At 46.4% G+C, this 22,448-nt stretch overlaps 1 long non-coding RNA gene across 2 annotated transcripts in view; it reads right to left on the bottom strand.

Annotated features, from left to right (window-relative positions):
* Positions 1–22,448, bottom strand: part of LOC139249389 (uncharacterized) — a 165,614-nt gene that overhangs the window by 82,386 nt on the left and 60,780 nt on the right. For both annotated transcript variants that reach the window (XR_011591167.1, XR_011591163.1), the window contains exon 2: positions 10,213–10,411. This is a non-coding gene — a long non-coding RNA (uncharacterized lncRNA). The remainder of the gene's footprint in view (positions 1–10,212; positions 10,412–22,448) is intronic.

Here is a 22,448-nt window from a genome sequence, read left to right as displayed (position 1 = left end):
ACAAGGGAGAACCAGTGGATGTGGTGTATTTGGACTTTCAAAAGGCTTTTGACAAGGTCCCACACAAGAGATTGGTGTGCAAAATTAAAGCACATGGTATTGGGGGTAATGTACTGACATGGATAGAGAACTGGTTGGCAGACAGGAAGCAGAGAGTCGGGATAAACGGGTCCTTTTCAGAATGGCAGGCAGTGACTAGTGGGATGCCGCAGGGCTCAGTGCTGGGACCCCAGCTATTTACAATATACATCAATGATTTAGATGAAGGAATTGCGTGTAGTATCTCCAAGTTTGCAGATGACACTAAGCTGGGTGGCGGTGTGAACTGTGAGGAGGATGCTAAAAGGCTGCAGGGTGACTTGGACAGGTTAGGTGAGTGGGCAAATGCATGGCAGATGCAGTATAATGTGGATAAATGTGAGGTTATCCAATTTGGTGGCAAAAACATGAAGGCAGAATGTTATCTGAATGGCGACAGATTAGGAAAAGGGGAGGTGCAAAGAGACCTGGGTGTCATGGTACATCAGTCATTGAAAGTTGGCATGTAGGTACAGCAGGCGGTGAAGAAGGCACATGGTATGTTGACCTTCATAGTTAGGGGATTAGAGTATAGGAGCCGGGAGCTCTTACTGCAGTTGTACAGGGCCTTGGTGAGGCCACACCTGGAAAATTGTGTTCCGTTTTGGTCTCCTAATCTGAGGAAGGATGTTCTTGGCTTTGAGGGAATGCAGCGAAGGTTCACCAGACTGATTCCCGGGATGGCTGGACTGACATATGAGGAGAGACTGGATCGACTGGACCTTTATTCACTGGAGTTTAGAAGGATGGGAGGTGATCTCATAGAAACATATAAAATTCTGACGGGACTGGACAGGTTAGATGCAGGAATAATGTTCCCAATGTTGGGGAAGTCCAGAACCAGGAGACATAGTCTAAGGATAAGGAGTAAGCCATTTAGGACTGAGATGAGGAGAAACTTCTTCACTCAGAGAGTTGTTAACCTGTGGAATTCTCTACCGCAGAGAGTTATTGATGCCAGTTCATTGGATATATTCAAGACGGAGTTAGATATGGCCCTTACTGCTAAAGGGATCAAGGGATATGGAGAGAAAGCAGGAAATGGGTACTGAGGTGAATGATCAGCCATGATCTTATTGAATGGTGGTGCAGGCTCGAAGGGCCGAATGGCCTATTCCTGCACCTATTTTCTATGTTTCTATGTTCCTATGTAAATCTAGGCTGACACTCCAGTGCAGGGCTGAGGGAGTGCTACACTGTTGGAGATGCCGTCTTTCAGATGAGATGTTAAACCGAGGTCTCAAGTTTGCATAAAAGGTCTCATGGCACTATATCGAAGAAGAACAGGGGAGTTGTCCCCGGTGTCTTGGTCAATATTTATCCTCAATCAACATAACAAAACAGAATTTCTACTCATTATCACATTGCTGTTTATGGGAGCTTGCTGTGCGCAAATTGGCTGCTGCATTTCCCACACTACAATAGTGGCGACACTCCAAAAGTACTTCATTGGCTGTAAAGTGCTTCATTGCCCTTTTACCTCCTCCTTTCCCACTATCCATAGCCCCGAATACTCCTTCAAGGTAAAAAAGCAATTTAATTGTACTTCTTTAAATTTAGTATACTGTATTCACTGCTCACGATGTGGTCTCCTCTACACTGGGGTGACTAAGCGTGGATTGGGTGACCGCTTTGCGGAGCACCTCTGTTCAGTTCGCAAATGTGACCCCGAGCTTCCGGTCGCCTGTCACTTTAATTCTCCACTCCATTCGCACTCTGACCTCTCTGTCCTCGGTCTCCTACTGTTCCAACGAAGCTCAAGGAACAGCACCTCATCTTTCACTTAGGCACTTTGCAGCCTTCTGGTCTCAACATCGAGTTCAAAAATTTCAGCGCGTAACCGCTGCCAATCTTTGGCTCCCAGTAAAGCATTAACCCAATGCACTGTTATTCTGTAAATATTGCAAATTAGTTGAGAGTCCTTTGACCACTATTATATCGCCTCCTGCACTTTCTCTCCTTGCAAAGTTGGTTCTCTTCCTCCTCCCGTGCTGTTTTCACCCCTTCACTCAATGCCCTTCCCCATCTGCTATTCACTGCATGACAGGGTGACTGGATAACTCTCCTGGGGCACCTGCTATGACTTTTCTGTAACTGATTGCTGGGGGATGCTAGGGTCAGCTGTTCCTGTCTGTCAGGGAACGACTTGTCTCTGATTGGTGTCTCCCCGCCCCCCCCCCAGAAGCCCAGTCAAGATTGGGAAATCAAGCCCTATCGAGCATCCCAGATGTGAACCCATCTCATCATTTCAAGGTAATAGTTCAGCGATGTCATTCCAGAACAAACCCATGTAGCTATGGGTGCTACATGTCCCAGTCTGCTCCCTGTCCAATCTCTGCCAGTCCTTTGGTGACATGTGCCCAATTCCAACCAGCTCAGCTGTCCCTGCTCACCGTGTCAGCTGTGGCTCTGTGGGTAGCACTCTCGCCTCTGAATCAGAAGTTTGTGGGTTCATGTCCCACTCCAGGAACTTGAGCACAATAAATCTAGGCTGCCACTCCAGCGCAGTGCTGAGGGAGCACTGCACTGTTGGAGGTGCCGTCATTCGGATGAGATATTAAACCGAGGCTCCCTCTGCCCTCTCAGGTAGGTGTAAAAGATCCCATGGCACTATTGCAAAGAAAAACAGGGGACTTATCCTTGGTGCCCTGGCTAATATTTATCCCTCACTCAACATAACAAAAACAGATTATCTGGTCATTATAAAGTTGACATTTGTGGGAGCTTGCTGTGTGCAAATTGGCTGCAGCATTTCCCACATTACAACAGTGACTACACTCCAAAAGTACTTAATTGGCTGTAAAGCTCTTTGAGACGTCCAGTGGTCGTGAAAGGCGCTATATAAATGCATGTCTTTCTTTTTTTTTTCTTTTTTTTAGCTTAGTTTGCGTTCAACCGTGACCCAAAGATTAAACAGTTCCAAATGTTCATCCGTAGTCTCTGTTGTTACAGACACAAGGTTTTTGCTGTATTTGAAAATAAAGTCAACCTGTGGTAAGACTACTCATCAGAGAAGATCCAAGGTCAGGAGTGGGAGCAATCATTTCTCATTATCCCTCAGCATCCGATTTTTTATACTCTCTGAATAACCTCATTCCCTTGAACCCTTCCTCCATAGAATCAGAATCATGGAATCATTAAATCATTGAATCATAGAATCATAGAAAAAATACGACACACAAGGAGGCCACTCAGCCCATCGTGTCCGCGCCGGTCAAAAAAGAGCTACCAGCCTAATCCCACCTTCCAGCTCTTGGTCCGTAGCCCTGTAGGTTACGGCTCTTTAAGTGCACATCCAAGTACTTTTTAAATGTGGTGAGGGTTTCTGCCTCTACCACCCTTTCAGGCAGTGAGTTCCAGAGCCCCACCACCCTTTGGGTAAAGGAATGTTTCCTCATCTCCCCTCTAATCCTTCTACCAATTACTTTAAATCTATAACCCCTGGTTATTGACCCCTCTGCTAAGGGAAATAGGTCGTTCCTATCCACTCTATCTAGGCCCCTCATAATTTTATACACCTCAATTAAATCACCCCTCTCTTCCAAGGAAAACAACCCCAACCTATCCAATCTTTCCTCATAGCTAAAGCTTTCCAGTCCTGGCAACATCCTCGTATATCTCCTCTGCACCCTTTGTCGTATAATTTCCAGTCATCTCCAAAGATATAGCTGCATATTTTTAGTGACATCACTTTTGTGTGCCATGACGAAGGTACATAAGATTTATCAGTTGACATAAAGTGAGCTTTTCAGATATTTGACCATTGATAACGTTGAAGAACAATTGCCAAGAAGTGCCACGAACTTTAACAAAAGCAAAATATTGCGGATGCTGAAGATCTGAAATAAAAAATGGAAAATGCTGGAAACACTCAGCAGGTCAGACAGCAACTGAAAGGTCATCAGCCTGAAACATTGGCTCTCTTCACTCGGATGGCCAACTCTGATTGGACATATTCCTAGCGGCTTGATCACATGACCTCACACCTCCAATCGCCCGCACAGGCGAACAGCACTTTTTCCCATCACCAATATTTTTTATAATTAAGAAGCGAAGGTGTTTAAAGTCAATGAAGAAAACAATTAATTTTAATGCCCTTATGATGTCTCTCTTGGGATGCTCACTGCAGTGCCCTGAGATGAATCTGTCAATCCTGGAGACTCCAGGGCAATCCTGGAAGGTTGGCAACCCTAGTCTCCACACATGGCACCTGACCTGCTGAATGTTCAGCATTTTCTGCTTTTATTTCCGTTAGCTTTAACATTGTTTTATGTGTGTTTCTGTTGACGTTTGATGATTCATGTTTAAAGACAATGGGATCGACCCATTTCTAATCATCAGCTTTTGCCTGGGGTCAGTTTGAATTGAGCAACATTCACCTGGAATTAGATTTCCCGCCAGAGGTAAGCTTCAGTCAATGCACTCCAGGTCCAGGGATCTGAGCTGAGTGGGTTAGAAATCAATAGCATTCCTCACTCTCGAATGTGATTATAGCTAAAAATGCTTTCAAAATTCCTCACAGATACATGAAATGGTGATGGGATTTCTGGCCTATTTTTCTTTCAATTACAAAACAATCAAAGATCAGAATGAAGAAAAACATCTTAGAAAGACCTGAAAAAACTACTTTTTCAGTGCTCCCCTCTGTGTGTGTGTGTGCATGTGGGGGTGTGTGTGTGTGTAGGGGGTGCATGTATGTGTGGTGGGGGGGTTACAAGTGTGGGTGCAAGTGTGCCGATCTGTGCGTAAGGGATGCCTATGCAGTGGGATGTGTGTGTTTGGATGGCTGAGTGTGTGCGTGTGTGTGTGGGTGCATGTATGTGCGAGGGTGCTTGCATGTACAAGGGTGCACATGTGTGTGCGAGGGTACATGTGTGTGACTGGGTCTGTGTGCAAGGGTACGTGTCTGTATGTGTGTGCAAGGGTGCGTGTGTGTGTGGGTCTGTGTGTGCGTGTGTGTGTGCGAGGGTGCTTGGTGTGCATGGGTGCATGTGTGTGTGCGTGTGTGCGAGGGTGCGTTTGCGAGGGTGTGTGAGTGTGTATGTGCGAGGGTGTGTGTGTGTGAGTGGGTGTGAGCGCGGGCATGCGTGGTTGCGTGTGTACGAGGGTGCCTGCGACTGTGCATGCGAGGATACATGTGTGTAAGTGGGTGTGTGTGTGTGTGGGTCTGTGTGCGCGTGAGGGTGCGTGTGACTGTGTTTGGGTCTGTGTGCGCGTGAGGGTGCGTGTGTGTGAGTGTAGGGGGAGGTTTATATCAAGGACTGAGGGGAGTGGTAATAGTCACCTATATGAAGAAAACTTACTGAAATCTTACAAGGTTCCAAAAATTAACTTGGTATTGACTTTGAGACTGCAATGCCAGTGGGAATGCAGAAGCAAATGTAGTTGGTTGTATCATTGAATGACACCAGTGACTGCGCTCAGGGCAGAGATTAAAGTAAATCCCTCAGCTAGTAGGAAACTTTTACAATTTTGACAGCTAGAGGTTGATGAAGAGCCGTGTGTGACTTCAATATCCTGAATCTATCCTCTAAGTTTCGTTACCTAAATTAATGTTCCTCCTCTGTTTACCGATGAACTCTTTAACTGACAGATAGAATATAGTGTCTGAGGTTGAGAACAAGCAATGATAATAAAATTGAAGAGACATTTTCAAGATATTAAACCTTTGTATTGTGTCTTTTAGATCTGTAGATATCTCTTTGGGGAATTTTCCAGTTACACTGTTTTTCACTAATGAACAAAATTGCATTCCATGGTAATTTGAGGACACAATGGCCCGAAATTGCCCCTTTCCTGAAGGCCTCTTAACACCAGAAAGCAGCGGCCAAGCTGCAGAGTGTAATGGCCGCCGACTTTTCGTATAATGGCCGTCTTTATTAAAATTCAACTCCTGTGTTATCCCAATGGTGACCTGCTCCACTCCCCCGCCCCCCACCACCGCTCCGTTGCTGCCGATCCATGCTAAGTGCGCCATCACATTGCCCACCGCCAATCGACCACTCCGACGGCAAAATTCCGCTGTGAAAATCTTCCCCCCTCCGGGCGTTGCTAAAACAAGCTTTTTTGCGGTGGTCCAGTGAGGCTGAGGCCTTCTGCAATGGCGGTGCGGCTTCCCTTAAAGGGGAGGGCGCACTGCCGCTGCCGCCATGTATTTTTTTGTTGGGCGACTGCCATGTCGACCCGACAATTATGCCCCTCCCCGGGTTCGGCCGGGCTGCCAACAGGCAACCTGGCACCCCCTCCTGGGTACCCGGCTGCTGGCCCGGCCGAAACCCTCCCTGGTGGCCCAGTGGACCAAAGTTTAAAGATCGTGCAGGCTCACCCCTTTAAGTGAAAGGGAGCGCTGTGGTGATGTGGCGCTTTGAGAACGTCATCGCGGTGGCCAATCCGCACCGCCCCCAACTTCCGCCCCTCAGGTGTTGTCACCGCTGCATATCCACCCCCCCCCCCCTTAACAGCGACTTCCGGATCCGAGTGGGAAAAAAAAAACCAAAGAGCGGAATTTCGCTCAAGAGGCCACCTCAACCACCGGGGTGGTAAAAACCATAGAAACGGGGTGCGTGCGCGGGAGGGGGGCCATTGCGGCCCTAATGGCTCTTCAAGGAGGCTGGGTCAGGTTGAACTCTGGGATGGCTTGGACCAGTGTCTCCATTCCCAGTTTTTAAAGGACTCCTGTAGGAAATTGTTGATGGTTTCATTTGTAGATAAAACAGTCGTGGATCCTGGGGTCAGAGGGAGAAACTGAGTGCTGCAAATCATCATCAGAAGCTGCATCTGGCTTTCAAAGGGAATTGGATAAATACTTGAAGGAGAAAAAATTGCAGGGATATGGGGAAAGAGCGGGAGAATGGGAATAACTAGATTGCTCTTCGGAAAAGCTGGCGCAGACTCGATGGGTCAAATGGCCTCCTTCCGTGCTGTACTATTCTATGATTCCATGATCTGATAGCTGTGGCAGCAGACAGCGAGAGGATTCATTACAACTTCAACGTACATCGGACAAATGTGAGTTAACCAAGATTTTAATTCACAAAATGTTGCGAGTCAGGGTTTCAGTGTGCTTTTTATTAGAATGGGCTTGCATCTGACCATTATCCACGATATCATTCCACCTGACCTCATGCCTCTGCTTTCGTTCATTATTTCTGCTAATTCCTGTTCCGCACCACTCCCCTCCCTTGACTCCCCACTTCTCCATCCTTTCTCTCCCCTCCCTCGCTCCTCCACCACTCCTTTCCTTCTCCCCCTTCCTAATCCTCATTTCCCACTGCGCCGCTCCCGTTGCTGCTGCCCTCTACCCTTCTCTCCCTTCCCCCCCCCCCTACCCCTCCCCCCCCCCCCCCCCCCCCGCACGTTCATATTAATGGAATCAAGGGATATGAGGATAGTGCAGGAAAGTGGAGATGAGGTAGAAGATCAGCCATGATCTCATTGAATGGCAAAGCAGGCTCGAGGGGCCGAATGGCCTACTCCTGCTCCTATTTCTTATGTTCTTATGTTACCTCCCCTTGCCTACAGACCCATTCTGCTCCCCGCCCTTTCCCATGCCTCCTCCCACCCTCTTTTGTGTACAATTCAGATGTTGAGAAATTATTTCATGCTGATTTATGGTTTATGGTTCCCTTATTCAAGTATCACGAGTTGATAATGTTGCTGTTTCGACGGAGCAGCGGCAACAGAGAAATAGTCGTCGGACATTTCTGCCGGGAGTTGTGATGTGGGATTTCCTGCCAACATCTCTTGTGTGGTCATTGCAGCTTAAAGTTTGTCGTTAGCTTACTTATTTATCTCCTCGCCAAGCTCTCCTGACAATCTGTTCTGCCTGTGGGTTTTCTTGCACACTGAACAAGAATTTTAAAATTCAGCTGCAGGCATTTAAAGGGCTGCAGCAACAAATTAAAGGTATTGATTTGGAAATGAACAGAATGGAAGGAGATTGGAACTGTACAATGGCTGGTTCCATAAACTGGTATGATAGCCAAGTGGTTATGTTGTTAGACCAGTAATCCAGAGCATGCAAGTTCAAATCCCACTGTGACAATTTGAATTTTGTTTTAGAAAATAATCAATAAATTGCCGGGAAGGTGTAGATTGTCGTAAAAACCCAACTGATTCTTTAGAGAAGGAAGCATCTTAAGTTTATGAAGGGTGGAAGTAGGGAGGCCACCCAGGAGAATGTTGGAATAATCAAGTCGAGTGTTACTTCAGTCCCACACCAATGTGGCTGGCTCTTAGCTGCCTTCTGAAATGGCCTAGAAAGTCACTGAGTTATATCAAATGGCCACCCAGTGTTTCAAGAAGAAGCTCCTCTCCCACCTTCTCAGGACAACTATGGATGAGCAATACATGTCAATCTGGCCAACGATGCCCACATCCCACGAATGAATAAAAATAAGTTACAATCTTGAGATGATGCTGCATGCAGTGGGGCAAAGTAACATTGCCTGGTTTGCACTTAAAGGTACACCTCCTCAAAGAAGAGTTACCCAAAACACCTGGCAAGAGATGGCTGACAGGATGAGTGCAGCTCTCGGAGGACCTGGCTGAAAATGTGGAAGAAGCTGGGGACAGATGCTCAGCAGTTTCCGATAACAAATATTTACCTCAGTGCCATCATCGGTGTGTCCACAGAACCCTGTCACTCTTTTACTGTTGACTTCTCGAAATATTTCATGTAACTTTACAAAACCGTTGCCCACTCCCACACAGTTACCTCTGGAGACCTCCAAGGACCTATCCTTGGCCCCCTCCTATTTTTCATCTACATGCTGCCCCTCGGCGACATCATCTGTAAACATGTCAGGTTCCACATGTACGCTGGTGCCACCCAGCTCCATCTCATCATCACATCTCTCGACCCCCTCCACTTTGATTTGCCATGCTGCTTTTCCGACATACAGTGTTGGATGAGCAGAAATGTCCTGCAACTAAATATTGGGAACCGCCACACACTGTGCTCCCTAGCCACCCACTCCATCCCTCTCCCTGCCCATGGTCTGAGGCTGAACCAGACCGTATACAAGTTTGGTGTCCTATCTGACCCTGAGATGAGCTCCCAACCTCATATCCGCTCCATCACGAAGACCGCCTGCTACCTCCTCCATAACTTCACCTCTCTCTGTCTCTGCCTTAGCTCATCTGCTGCTGAAACCCTCACCTATGCCTTTGTTACCACTCGACTTGATTATTCCAACATTCTCCTGGCTGGCCTCCCTACTTCCACCCTTAATAAACTTAAGCTCATTCAAAACTCTGCTGCCTGCATCCTAACTCACAACACGTCATGTTCACCCATCACCCCTGTGCTCACTGACCTACATTGGCTCCCAGTCCAGCAACACCTCGATTTTAGAATTCTCAACCTTGCCAAACTTCCCACATCCCACGCATGAATAAAAATAAGTTACAATCTTGAGGTGTTGCTGCATGCAATGGGGCAAAGTATCATTACCTAGTTTGCACTTAAAGGTACACCTCCTCAAAGAAGAGTCACCTCACCCCCACCCACCCCCCCCCCCCCCCATCTCTGTAATCTCCTCCAGCCCTACAACTCTCTGAGATCTCTGTGCTCCTCCAATTCTGTTCCTTTGCTTATCCCCACTTTTAATCACTCCACCATTGGCGGTCATGCCTTCAGCTGCCTAGGCCTTTAGCTGCCTAGGCCTTAAGCTCTGAAACTCCCTCCCTAAACCTCTCCGCCTCTCTACCTCTCTCTACTCCTTTAAGATGCTCCTTAAAATCTACCTCTTTAATCAAGCCTATCCTAATATCTCCTATGTCGCTTAGTGTCAAATTTTGTTTGACAACGCTCCTTTGAAGGGCCTTGGGACATTTTACTACATTAAAGGTGCTATATAAATGCAAGTTGTTGTTGTTTTTAATAAAAGGGAATGGTTCTGAACTGGAGAAGGGCCCAGAAATGTCAAACTCTTGGTTCTCTTTGAAAATGCGACATTGGACATATTGGCCTATGAGAGATAAAAACAGAAAAAGCTGTAAATGCTCAGCAGGTCAGGCAGCATATGTGGAGAGAGAAACAGAATTAACGCTTCAGGTCAATGACCCTTCGTCAAAGCTCGCGTCAGCGTTACGCAGAGAGGCCGCGTAGTGCTGTAACATTTGCATGCTTACCGTCCCAGTACCACCCTGGAGAGGGCCGACTTTACGATCCACTTCCTCTCGGGGGCGCTAACCCCAATTTTGTTGCTGGGGCGGGACTTCTGCTCCAGACACAGGAAGTACCACCTCGCCAGGATCATCGCCCCCAAAACGTTTTGACGAAGGGTCATCAACCTGAAAGTTAACTCTGTTCCAGCAGGTCAAACAGCCTCTGTGGAGAGAGAAACATATGTGAACATTTCGGGTCCATGACCTTTCATCAGAATATAAAATTAGTGCTGGAGTTACCTAAGCTAATCAGCTATAATATTACATCCCACAAAGAACATCAAACTGATAGAGAAACAAAACTCACAGAAATAACAAACGGAAAATGTTAGAGATAGGAAGGCATGTGGAATAATTGCCTTTAGTGGCCGAGGCACTCAACACAAGAGCAGGGAGGTTACGCTTGAACTGTATAAAACACTAGTTAGGCCACAGCTGGAGTACTGCGTGCAGTTCCAGTCACCAGATTACAGGAAAGATGTGATTGCACGAGAGAGGGCACGGAGGAGATTTACAAGGATGTTGCCGTGACTGGGGAATATTAGCTGTGATGGAAGATTGGATAGGCTGGGGTTGTTTTCTTTGGAACAGAGGAGGCTGAGGGGGAGACATTATTGAAGTGTATAAAATTATGAGGGGCTGAGATAGCGTGGATAGGATGGACCTATTTCCCTTAGCAGAGGGGTCAACAACCAGGGGGCATAGATTTAAAGTAATTGGTAGGAGGTTTAGAGGGGATTTGAGGGGAAATTTCTTTACCCAGAGGGTGGTGTGGGTCTGGAACTCACTGCCTGAAAGGGTGGTAGAGGCAGAAACCCTCACCACATATAAAAAGTACCTAAATATGCACTCACTCATAGGCAGTCCCTCAAATCGAGGGTGACTTGTTTCCACGTCAAAAAGTTCACAGTGTTTCAATGATGGACCTAAAATTCCAGGTCCGAACTAAGTCTTGAAGGGTGGAAGATGCCTGTGCGTGGATTTTTTTAATGTATGATGATTGTTGCACACCAGCCACCACACGGGCTTGACAGAACTAGGTCTTGGTCCAGTGGCAAGGATTAACCAAGACGACTGGAGACCAGCTCTGCTGCACGGACCTAGTGCGCACACGTATCGCAGTGTGGGCTGGGCCCGTGCTGCCCCTGGGCCCTCGCCTCTTCTGGGCCCCCCGAACTCACACCTCCCCTGGGCCCCGGTCACTTCCTTCTACAATCTCTCGCTGTGCTCCTTCGTCCCGACCTCGCCGCTCCTGCTGTACCTGCCCACGCTCCAATCACCGACCTGGATCTTCGTGACGTCACTCTTCACTGCCGCCATGCTGCTCCTTCCGCTCCCCGGCCTGCTCCGATGGTGCTCGCAGGCTGGGGGGTCGCTCAATATGCAATTGAAGGGCCATATACTACAAAGCTACGGACCAAAAGCTGGAAAGTGAGATTAGGCTGCATAGCGCTTTGTCGGCCGACGTGGACATGATGGGCCAAAATGACCTCCTTGTGTGTTGTAAATTTCTATGATTCTATGAACAGCAGGACCCATTGGTGTCTATAAAGAGAAAAGAGGTTAAAATTTCAGGTACAGGCCCTTCACAACTCTAGATTCAGCTCCCAGGTCTCATTCTCTTTCCCCTGAGAATAAATATTGAAATTCTTTATAAATACTTAAAATAAGTAAATAATTGAGGTGAGGAGGATTTGGGACAGCTAACAATGACCTTCCCTGGCTGTACATCTCGAATTATTTTACAGTTGTTGAAGTATGACCCATTTCTTTAATCAGCAGACAGAGGGCAGGCTCGGAACTCTTTGAAGTGGAAAGCCCGGAGAAAGATTTTTATCGTGTGTTGTTACACCAAGGCTCAATGGCTGCACTTTTTTATATAGCTATTGGTATGTTTTCACACACTCAATCTATTAATTGCTCCCTTGGTACTTATCCTTCTTGACCAGTTGTAAGCATTGACCTCAGTCATATAACCTTGCAGGATTTAGATGTGCAGCCTGCTTAATCAGCATAGGCAGTCCCTCGAAACGAGGGTGACTTGCTTCCACGCCAAAAAAGGATGGGTTCACAGGTGTTTCAATGAAGGACCTAATATTCCAGGTCCTGAACTACATCCTGAAGGGTGGAAGATGCCTGTGGGTGGATTTGTTTAACGTGTGGTGGCCGTTGCACACCAGCCACAACACGGGCTTGACAGAGCTCGGTCTTGGTCCAGTGCCAAGGGTTATCCAAGACGACTGGAGACCAGCTCTGCTGCACGGGCCTAGTGCGCACACATATCGCACAGTGTGGGCTGGCCCGTGCTGCCCCTGGGCCCCTGGCCCCGAACTCACGCCTCTCCTGGGCCCTGATCACATCCCTCCACAGTCACTCGCTGCTCCTGCTGTACCTGCCCACGCTCCAATCACCGACCTGGACCTTGATGACGTCACTCTTCGCTGCCGTCGCCCTCCTACACCAGCTCGTGCTGCCCCCTGAAGTGGTGTGCCTCCACGCTGCTCCCGGACCGCCGCTCCTCCACTCCTGCCGCTGGTGTCCTCACGCAGATCGGGGCCTCCACGCTGCATAATACACTGAAGCTGGGAGCAGTCCCCTGCACTTCCGTGTATCCATGGAGTCGTTTTATAAGGCATGTGCTTTTTAGCCCAAAGTAACAGTTCTTTGATAAAAACAGAAAATGCTGGAAATCTCAGCAGGTCAGGCAGCATCTGCGGAGAGAGAAAAACAGAGTTAACGTTTTAGCTCGATAACCCTTCGTCACAGTCCTGAAACGTTAACTCTGTTTCTCTCCACAGATGCTGCCTGAGCTGCTGAGATTTCCAGAATTTTCTGTTTTTACTTCAATTTCCGACATCCGCAGTATTTTGCTTTCGTGACAGTTCTTTGAATTTAAAGAATTCAATTTAAAGTAATTGGTAGAAGGTTTAGAGGGGATTTGAGAGGAAATTTCTTCATCTAGAAGCTGGTGGGGGTCTGGAACTCACTGCCTGAAAGGGTGGTAGAGGCAGAAACCCTCACCACATTTAAAAAATACTTGGATGTGCACTTGAAGTGCTGTAACCTGCAGGGTTACGGACCTAGAGCTGGAAAGTGGGATTAGGCTGGATAGCATCTTGTTGGCTGACGCGGACACAATGGGCCGGAATGGCCTCCTTCCATGCTGTAAACTTCTATGATTCTATGAATTGGTTTCCCCGGGTCCTGCAGGAATCCCTCTCCTGCTTTTAATTACAATTGTTATTTATATGCCACACGTTTAAAAGGCCCGCCCAGCTCAGCCCATGCAGCATTTTCAGATTTCAGATCTCCAGCAAATTGAATAAAAACCCAACTATGCTTTCTTCCTTTCTTGTGTCAGGGAACTCCCAACTCCCCTAACCTCAGGGAAGCAAAATCAACAGAGCTTTCAGAAATGGTCACTAGAGGGAGAGAGAGAGCGGGAGACCAAGGAGAGGTGTTAAGGAGCACAGACACTGCTCTCTCCAAGCATTGGCACCAGAAAGCAGCTGCTCTAACTTGTCCCTTTGCAGGTCAGCAAGCTGTATCGATCGTCTTAAAAAAGACACACAATAGTTTACACCAGCTGTAGAACATTACTGCAGGCCCTGTGTTGAAGCAGCATTTAAGAATGTAAGCTATTTAGCAATACAAAAGCAAAATATTGCAGGTGCTGGAGTCTGAAATAAAAACAGAAAATGCTGGTGAAAGAAACAGAGTTAACCTTTCAGGTCTGTGACTCTGTGTCAGCTACTTAGTAAAGTAGGTTTGACAAGTGGATAACCAATTGGGAAAGATAGCAGAACAGGTGATCAGCTGAATCATAGAATCATAGAAATTTACAGCACGGAAGGAGGCCATTTTGGCCCATTGTGACCACGCTGGCCGACAAAGAGCTATCCAGCCTAATCATAAAATCATATAATCGTAGAATCATAGAAAGAATACGACACACAAGGAGGCCACTCAGCCCATCGTGTCCGCTCCGGTCAAAAAAGAGCTACCAGCTTAATCCCACTTTCCAGCTCTTGGTCCGTAGCCCTGTAGGTTATGGCACTTTAAGTGCACATCCAAGTACTTTTTAAATGTGGTGAGGGTTTCTGCCTCTACCACCCTTTCAGGCAGTGAGTTCCAGACCCCCACCACCCTCTGGGTGAAAACAATTCCCCTCAAATCCCCTCTAAACCTCCTCCCAATTACTTTAAATCTATGCGCCCTAGTTGTTGGCCCCACTTCCAAAGAAAACAGGTCCTTCCTATCCATTCTATCTCGGCCCCTCATAATTTTATACACCTCAATAAGGTCTCCCCTCAGCCTCCTCTGTTCCAAAGAAAACAAACCCAGCCTATCCAATCTTTCCTCATAGCTACTATTCTCCAGTCCAAGCAACATCCTTGTAAATCTCCTCTGTATCCTCTCTAGTGCAATCACATCTTTCCTGTAATGTGGTGACCAGAACTGAATGCAGTACTCTAGCTGTGGCCTAACCAGTGTTTTATACAGTTCAAGCATAACCTCCCTGCTCTTGTATTCCGTGCCTCAGCTAATAAAGGCAAGTATTCCGTATGCCTTCTTAACCACCTTATCTACCTGGCCTGCTGCCTTCAGGAATCTGTGGACATGCACTCCAAGGTCCCTTTGTTCCTGAAGAAGCTTGTGGTAATAATGAAAGCACATGTAATTTGCACAAGTATATTTTTAATGACTGTATGTTCTCTTTTTCAATTAGTTTTTGGAATGTAGATGACTGTGAGCTTTATTTCCCATTTTTGTATTTATTACACAAGAGGCTAGGAGGATTCATCGAGGTAGGGGGGCAGGAGTGGTGAGCACCTGGGGGTTAGGCTGGGGAGGGGGGTGTAACCACATCTGAAGTAGCGCAACCTGTCCCCGCAGCTGAAATCCAGACTGGCTACAAACCGGGGTGCCAGACCGGGGTGATATATGATCCCCCGGCACATGAAGATCTTGTTGAGCATCTGGGCAGAGGAGCTCAGGAATGTCACTGGAGATATTGTCACACCGGTATACCACTGGAGATATTGTTACACTGCTGTACCACTGGAGCTATTGTTACACTGGTGTACCACTGGAGATATTGTTATACTGCTGTGCCACTGGAGCTATTGTTACACTGGTGTACCACTGGAGATATTGTTACACTGGTGTATAACTGGAGATATTGTTACACTGGTGTACCACTGGAGATATTGTTACACTGCTGTACCACTGGAGATATTGTTACACTGGTGTACCACTGGAGATATTGTTACACTGGTGTATAACTGGAGATATTGTTACACTGGTATACCACTGGAGATATTGACACACTGGTACATCACTGGAGATAGTGTTACACTGCTGTACCACTGGAGCTATTGTTACACTGGCGTACCACTGGAGATATTGTTACACTGCTGTATCACTGGAGCTATTGTTACACTGGTGTACCACTGGAAATATTGTTACACTGGTGTATAACTGGAGATATTGTTACACTGGTGTACCACTGGAGATATCGTTACACTGCTGTACCACTGGAGCTATTGTTACACTGGTGTACCACTGGAGATATTGTTACACTGGTGTATAACTGGAGATATTGTTACACTGGTATACCACTGGAGATATTGACACACTGGTATATCACTGGAGATATTGTTACACTGGTCACTGGAGATATTGTTACACTGGTGTACAACTGGAGATATTGTTATACTGGTGTACCACTGGAGATATTTTTACACTGGTGTACCACTGGAGATATTGTTGTCATACTGGTGTACCACTGGAGATATTGACACACTGGTGTACCACGGGAGATATTGACACACTGGTGTACCACTGGAGATAGTGACACACTGGTGTACCACTGGCGATCCACTGGAGATATAGTTACACTTGTGTACCACTGGATATATTGTTATACTGGTGTACCACTAGAGATATTGACACACTGGTATACCACTGGAGATATTGTTACACTGGTGTACCACTGGAGATATTTTTACACTGGTGTACCACTGGAGATATTGTTGTCATACTGGTGTACCACTGGAGATATTGACACACTGGTGTACCACTGGAGATATTGTTACACTGGTGTACCACTGGAGATACTGTTACACTGGTGTACCACTGGAGATATTGACACACTGGTATACCACTGGAGGTATTGTTACACTGGTGTACCACTGGAGATACTGTTACACTGGTGTACCACTGGAGATACTGTTATACTGGTGTTCCATTGGAGATATTGACACACTGGTGTACCACTGGAGATATTGACACACTGGTATACCACTGGAGATATTGTTACACTGGTGTACCACTGGAGATACTGTTACACTGGTGTACCACTGGAGAAACTGTTACACTGGTGTACCACTGGAGATATTGACACACTGGTGTACCATTGGAGATATTGACACACTTGTGTGCCACTGAAGATATTGACACACTGGTATACCACTGGAGATATTGTTACACTGGTGTACCACTGGAGATACTGTTACACTGGTGTACCACTGGAAATACTGTTACACTGGTGTACCACTGGAGATATTGACACACTGGTATATCACTGGAGATATTGTTACACTGGTGTACCACTGGAGATATTGACACACTGGTGTACCACTGGAGATATTGACACACTTGTGTGCCACTGAAGATATTGACACACTGGTATACCACGGGAGATATTGTTACACTGGTGTACCATTAGAGATACTGTTACACTGGTGTACCACTGGAGATACTGTTGCACTGGTGTACCACTGGAGATATTGACACACTGGTATACCACTGGAGATATTGTTACACTGGTGTACCACTGGAGATACTGTTACACTGGTGTACCATTGGAGATATTGACACACTGGTGTACCACTGGAGATATTGACACACTGGTGTACCACTGGAGATATTGACACACTGGTATACCACTGGAGATATTGTTGTCACACTGGTGTACCACATTTCTAGATCTGGTTATGAGTAATGTAATAGATCAGGTAGCTGTGGTCAATGTGTGTTAACCCCTTCGGAATGGTGACCACAATTTCAGGTTTAAGATTCAACTAAAAAGGGAAAAACTAAGTATAAAAACTGGAACACGAGATTGGATTAGGGCAGATTTTAGAAATATAAGGGGCGAGCTAGCTGAGGTGAGGTGAAGGAATAAATGGGCACAAGGACTGCAGAGTAATAGCATGATGTTTTAAAGGTAGGGATTGCAAAGGTACAGAATAAATATATTTCATTCACAAATAATTAAGCTCCTGATGCCGTGAATAAGTAACGAGGTTAGAAGGTGAGGGTGGAATGGTTTGCAATGCAAGATGGAAGGAACAGAAAGCATAACAAAAAAGTTTGAGCTTCTGGCACTATGAGCCAGTGATCCTCACTTTATTGGTTTAGTACCCATCCTATCAAAAGTGGGGCAGCTCAGTCTTTTGCCTTTTAATGCAAGGTGGCTACATGTAACGGTTGTGGTTCAAACAAAACGGCTCCAAAACTGGCCAGTGCGCTGGAACTTATTTGGGGCCAAGAGGAGCATTATTGTTCTTCTTGCGCCTCCACAAAAGTCGCCCTGCCTGAATCCTCACCTTCCGCCCCTCCCCTCCCCCTCCCCGGTTGGCCTGGCCCTCCATTGTAGGTTAAACCACCAGCTCGGCTCTGAGGATGGGCTGCTGATTTTCCAGAGCCTATCGTAATCTGCAAGCTGCCTATCAGCGCTCATTTAGCACTGCCAGCTCGCCAATTCTATTTAAAGGAGATGCAGCCGTAAAAATGGTTTGCATCCGCACCCCCACCCCCCTCCCCACCCATGGATCGTACAAAGTCAAGATCTACCCTCTCCCTCACCCACCCCGTCACATCGTACAAAGTCAAGATCTCCCCCCATCCATGTGAAGAACAATTTCCTGATGGCTGTCCTAAAATTACCTTTCACCAGTTCGAACCTGTTTCCCTCCACCCTACTCTCCCAATTTAATTGAAAATCATATTCCAGCTTAACTTTTCCTATACCCTTAACAATCGTATATCCCTGTTTAAGATCATCTCTCAGTTGCCTCCTTTGGAGGCTAAAAAGCCCGAGTCTCTCCAGTGTTCCCTCATAACTCAGACCCCTTACTCTGGGATCAGCCTTGTGGTCCTTCTCCGCACTCCGTCCAGAGCTTGAACATCTCTCGAGTATCTCAGCAACCAGAACTGGACACAATCCTGGTGATGTAGTCTGAGCAGAGCCCCGTACAGTTTGATCACAACTTCCTCTGACATGTACTCTACTGTTCTGGCTACAAAGTCCAACATTCTATTAGTTTTGTTGATTGCTCTTCTGCATCGGTTGGACATAAGAACAGATATAAGAACATAAGAAATAGGAGCAGGAGTAGGACATTTGGCCACTTGAGCCTGCTCCGCCATTCAATAAGATCATGGCTGATCTGATCCTGCCCTTGACTCCCTTATCATTCAAAAATCTGTCTATCTCCACTTTAAATATATTCAATGACCCAGCCTCCACAGCTCTCTGAGGTAGAGAATTCCAAAGATTCACAACCCTCTGAGAGAAGAAATTGCTCCTCATTTTGTTTTAAATGGGCAACCCCTGATTCTGAAACTATGCCCCCTAATTCTAGATTCCCCCACGAGGGGAAACATCCTCTCTGCATCTACCCTGTCAAGCCCCCTCAGAATCTTATATGTTTCAATAAGATCACCTCTCAGTCTTCTAAACTCCAATGAGTATAGGCCCAACCGGCTCAACCTTTTTTCATATGACAACCCCTTCATCTCAGGAATCAACCTTGTGAACCTTCTCTAAACTGCCTCCAATGCAAGTGTATTCTTCCTTAAATAAGGAGAGCAAAGCTGTACGCAGTACTCTAGGTGTGATCTTACCAATGCCCTGTACAGTTGTAGCAGGACTTTGCTACTTTTATATTCCATCCCCCTTGCAATAAAGGCCAACATTCCATTTGCATTCCTGATTACTTGCTGTACCTGCATGCTAACTTTTTGTGCTTCCTGCACAAGGATCCCCAGATCCTTCTGTAACGCAGCATTTTGTAATCTCTCCCCATTTAAATAATAATTTGCTTTTTTATTTTTCCTACCAAAGTGGATAACCTCTCATTTTCCCACATTGTACTCCATCTGCCAAATTTTTGCCCACTCACTTAGCCTATCTATGTTTAGCATTGTTTAACATGTTTAGCACTGAGGCTCCTAGATCTCTTTTCACCACCCTTCGTTATTTCAACACCATTCGTGGAGTACGCGAATTGTGTTTCCTTCCTTCCTATGGTCAGTACTTTACACTTGTCTGCGTTAAATTCCATCGGCCGTAGTTCTGCCCACTCACATATGTCCAACTCGTTCTATAGTTTCTGAGCTGCCTCCTCTGATTCAAATTTCTGTCTAGCTTGTAGCATCTGAAAATTTAGCTACTTTTCATTGAGTTTCTGTGACCAAGGTCATTGATGTAAATTAGAAACAGGAGTGGCCTCAACACTGAGCCCTGAGGTGCCCCACTCAGTCCTTCCCCTCACCCTGACAATAACTCCTCTAACGAGTACTCAATGGATCAAATCTTGCTAGAGAGATAATGGTGTGCTAATGACATACGCCACTATTAATGTGCAAATTTGCCAGCAAGTTCGGGGGATTAAGAGATACGCCACGAGTTGTGAATTTCCAGAACTAGCTGGTTAGTTTACACCGCTCCGCCATTTACTTCACACAAACACCATTTCATCTTTGTTCTTAAGAACTTGTTGGATTTGTACATTACCCATTAAACTCACTGCAGATAGTTAGAGCTGGTAATTAAGGGCCCAAATTTGGTCCATCCTTTTTTTTGGCAGCACTCACCGGAGATGCGTTGACTTCCTATGGTGAAAACGGCACCGAAAAGATCTCCCCGGATTCTGGTCGCTCTGTGGCCTCTCCCATGGCTTGGCGCAGCATGCTTCATCCATTAGGGGGGGAGCTAGGGCCTTGTGCGAAAAACAGTGCCGGCAGCTCAACGCATGGGCACTGGAGGTTTCGCGCATGCGCAGTAGCTCCTGATGTGTCCCACCCGTATCCCCGTCCGAGTGGCCTCACGACACACGCCGGGCTGGCTGCTGGAATAGTCAGAGGAAGTCAGATCGCTGGAATAGAGAGAGAGAGTCAGATCGCTGGAATAGAGAGAGAGAGTCAGATCGCTGGAATAGAGAGAGAGAGTCAGATCGCTGGAATAGAGAGAGAGAGAGTCAGATCGCTGGAATAGAGAGAGAGAGTCAGATCGCTGGAATAGAGAGAGAGAGTCAGATCGCTGGAATAGAGAGAGAGAGTCAGAATAGTGGAATAGAGAGAGAGAGTCAGATGCTGGAATAGAGAGAGCGAGTCAGATCGCTGGAATAGAGAGAGTGAGTCAGAATAGTGGAATAGAGAGAGAGAGTCAGATCGCTGGAACAGAGAGAGTCAGAATAGTGGAATAGAGAGAGAGAGTCAGATCGCTGGAATAGAGAGAGAGAGAGTCAGATCGCTGGAATAGAGAGAGAGAGAGAATCAGATCGCTGGAATAGAGAGAGAGAGTCAGATCACTGGAATAGAGAGAGAGAGAGTCAGATCACTGGATTGGAGAGAGAGAGAGAGAATCAGATCGCTGGAATAGAGAGAGTCAGATCACTGGAATAGAGAGAGAGAGAGAGAGTCAGATCGCTGGAATAGAGAGAGAGAGTTTGAATAGTGGAATAGAGAGAGTCAGATCGCTGGAATAGAGAGCGAGAGAGTCAGAATAGTGGGATAGAGAGAAAGAGTCAAATCGCTGGAATAGAGAGAGAGATGCAGAATAGTGGAATAGAGAGAGAGAGTCAGATCGCTGGAATAGAGAGAGTCAGAATAGTGGAATAGAAAGAGAGAGTCAGATCGCTGGAATAGAGAGAGAGAGTCAGAATAGTGAAACAGAGAGAGTCAGATTGCTGGAATAGAGAGAGAGTCAGATCGCTGGAATAGAGAGAGAGAGAGTCAGATCACTGGAATAGAGAGTCAGTTCCCTGTGCTCTCCCACCCGGTTGTCCCGCTCGCACCTATCCCCAGCCGAGTGGCCTCTTGCACCAGCCGGACTGCTGACTTCCTGGGCCCGAGTTCGGAAGGTAGGACTTAAGTTTTATTTTTTTTTTAATGGTTTTTATGCTTCTTGAATGTTGTTGTGCTTTGTTTGGTGCTTTGTAAGATCCTCTCCGCTTCCCTTCCCACCCCTATCTCTGGCTACCTGCGCTGATTTCTTAACTCTCCGAAAGGATTTTCTGTGTGGCCACAAGTGGTCACATATGCTGGCCTAAGTTAGTTTGGAGCAACTATTAACTGTCCAAAGTGGCTTAAATGGCCAAAGCTGGAGTAGGTGGCTGGTAAGGCCCCCTTTTGAAAAAAATTAAACTAAACTAAAAAAATCCTAACTAACTCACATACACTGGCGCAAATTGAATGTACAAAATGGGGATTTTTAAGATGCTCCAGAAAAATCAAGTTGCTCCAAAAAAAACGGAGTAACTCCTGGCCAATTTTGGGCCAAGTACCCTTTTAACAACGTGATAATTGTTAATGCAATGCCAATCAATCTCTCCGACCGAGAAAGGGAACAATTTAAACTCCAGCCTCATTCCTGCAAGTAGTCAATTGTTGTCTGAGATTTTAAAAACTTCAATTTTTATGTTTTTACATTTTCTTATTTTTCCTTTGTCTCTTTTTTCCCCTCTCTCTCAGTGTAATTTTTCTTTCCCTCTTTTTCGCTCTACCTGATTTTACTCTAATTCACCCTCCTTCTCCGTCGTTCCTCTGTTTCTTTCTAAATCTTTAAATCTCATTGGTGAAGAAGATGCACTGTTGGTCCCATCATTCACTGAGGTCCCAGATGCCCCGTTGCCACGTTATCAGCTCACATTTCCAGCGAGTTATGCCGCAATTTTTTCCCGAGCTGAACGGTGCGGGAAGAGGTCTAATTAATGGTGCACGCTGTGAGATGACCCACTCCAATAAGATGTGAGCCATTGTTTCCTACCCTTCAGTCAGTTTTTTGTCCATTCCCAGGGTTCACCTTGAATCATCCACCATGCCCTACAAAGGCAAGACGTGCTTCATTGACCCTTTGCCTTCTCAGTATTATCGATTTCATCAACTGTGCAACCTTTTGAAAGAAAAAA

Source organism: Pristiophorus japonicus, chromosome 2 (genome assembly GCF_044704955.1).
Source record: "Pristiophorus japonicus isolate sPriJap1 chromosome 2, sPriJap1.hap1, whole genome shotgun sequence".
Taxonomy (NCBI): domain Eukaryota; kingdom Metazoa; phylum Chordata; class Chondrichthyes; family Pristiophoridae; genus Pristiophorus; species Pristiophorus japonicus.
The sequence above is the reverse complement of the archived record's forward strand: the minus strand, read 5'-3'. Positions and strand labels throughout refer to the sequence as shown.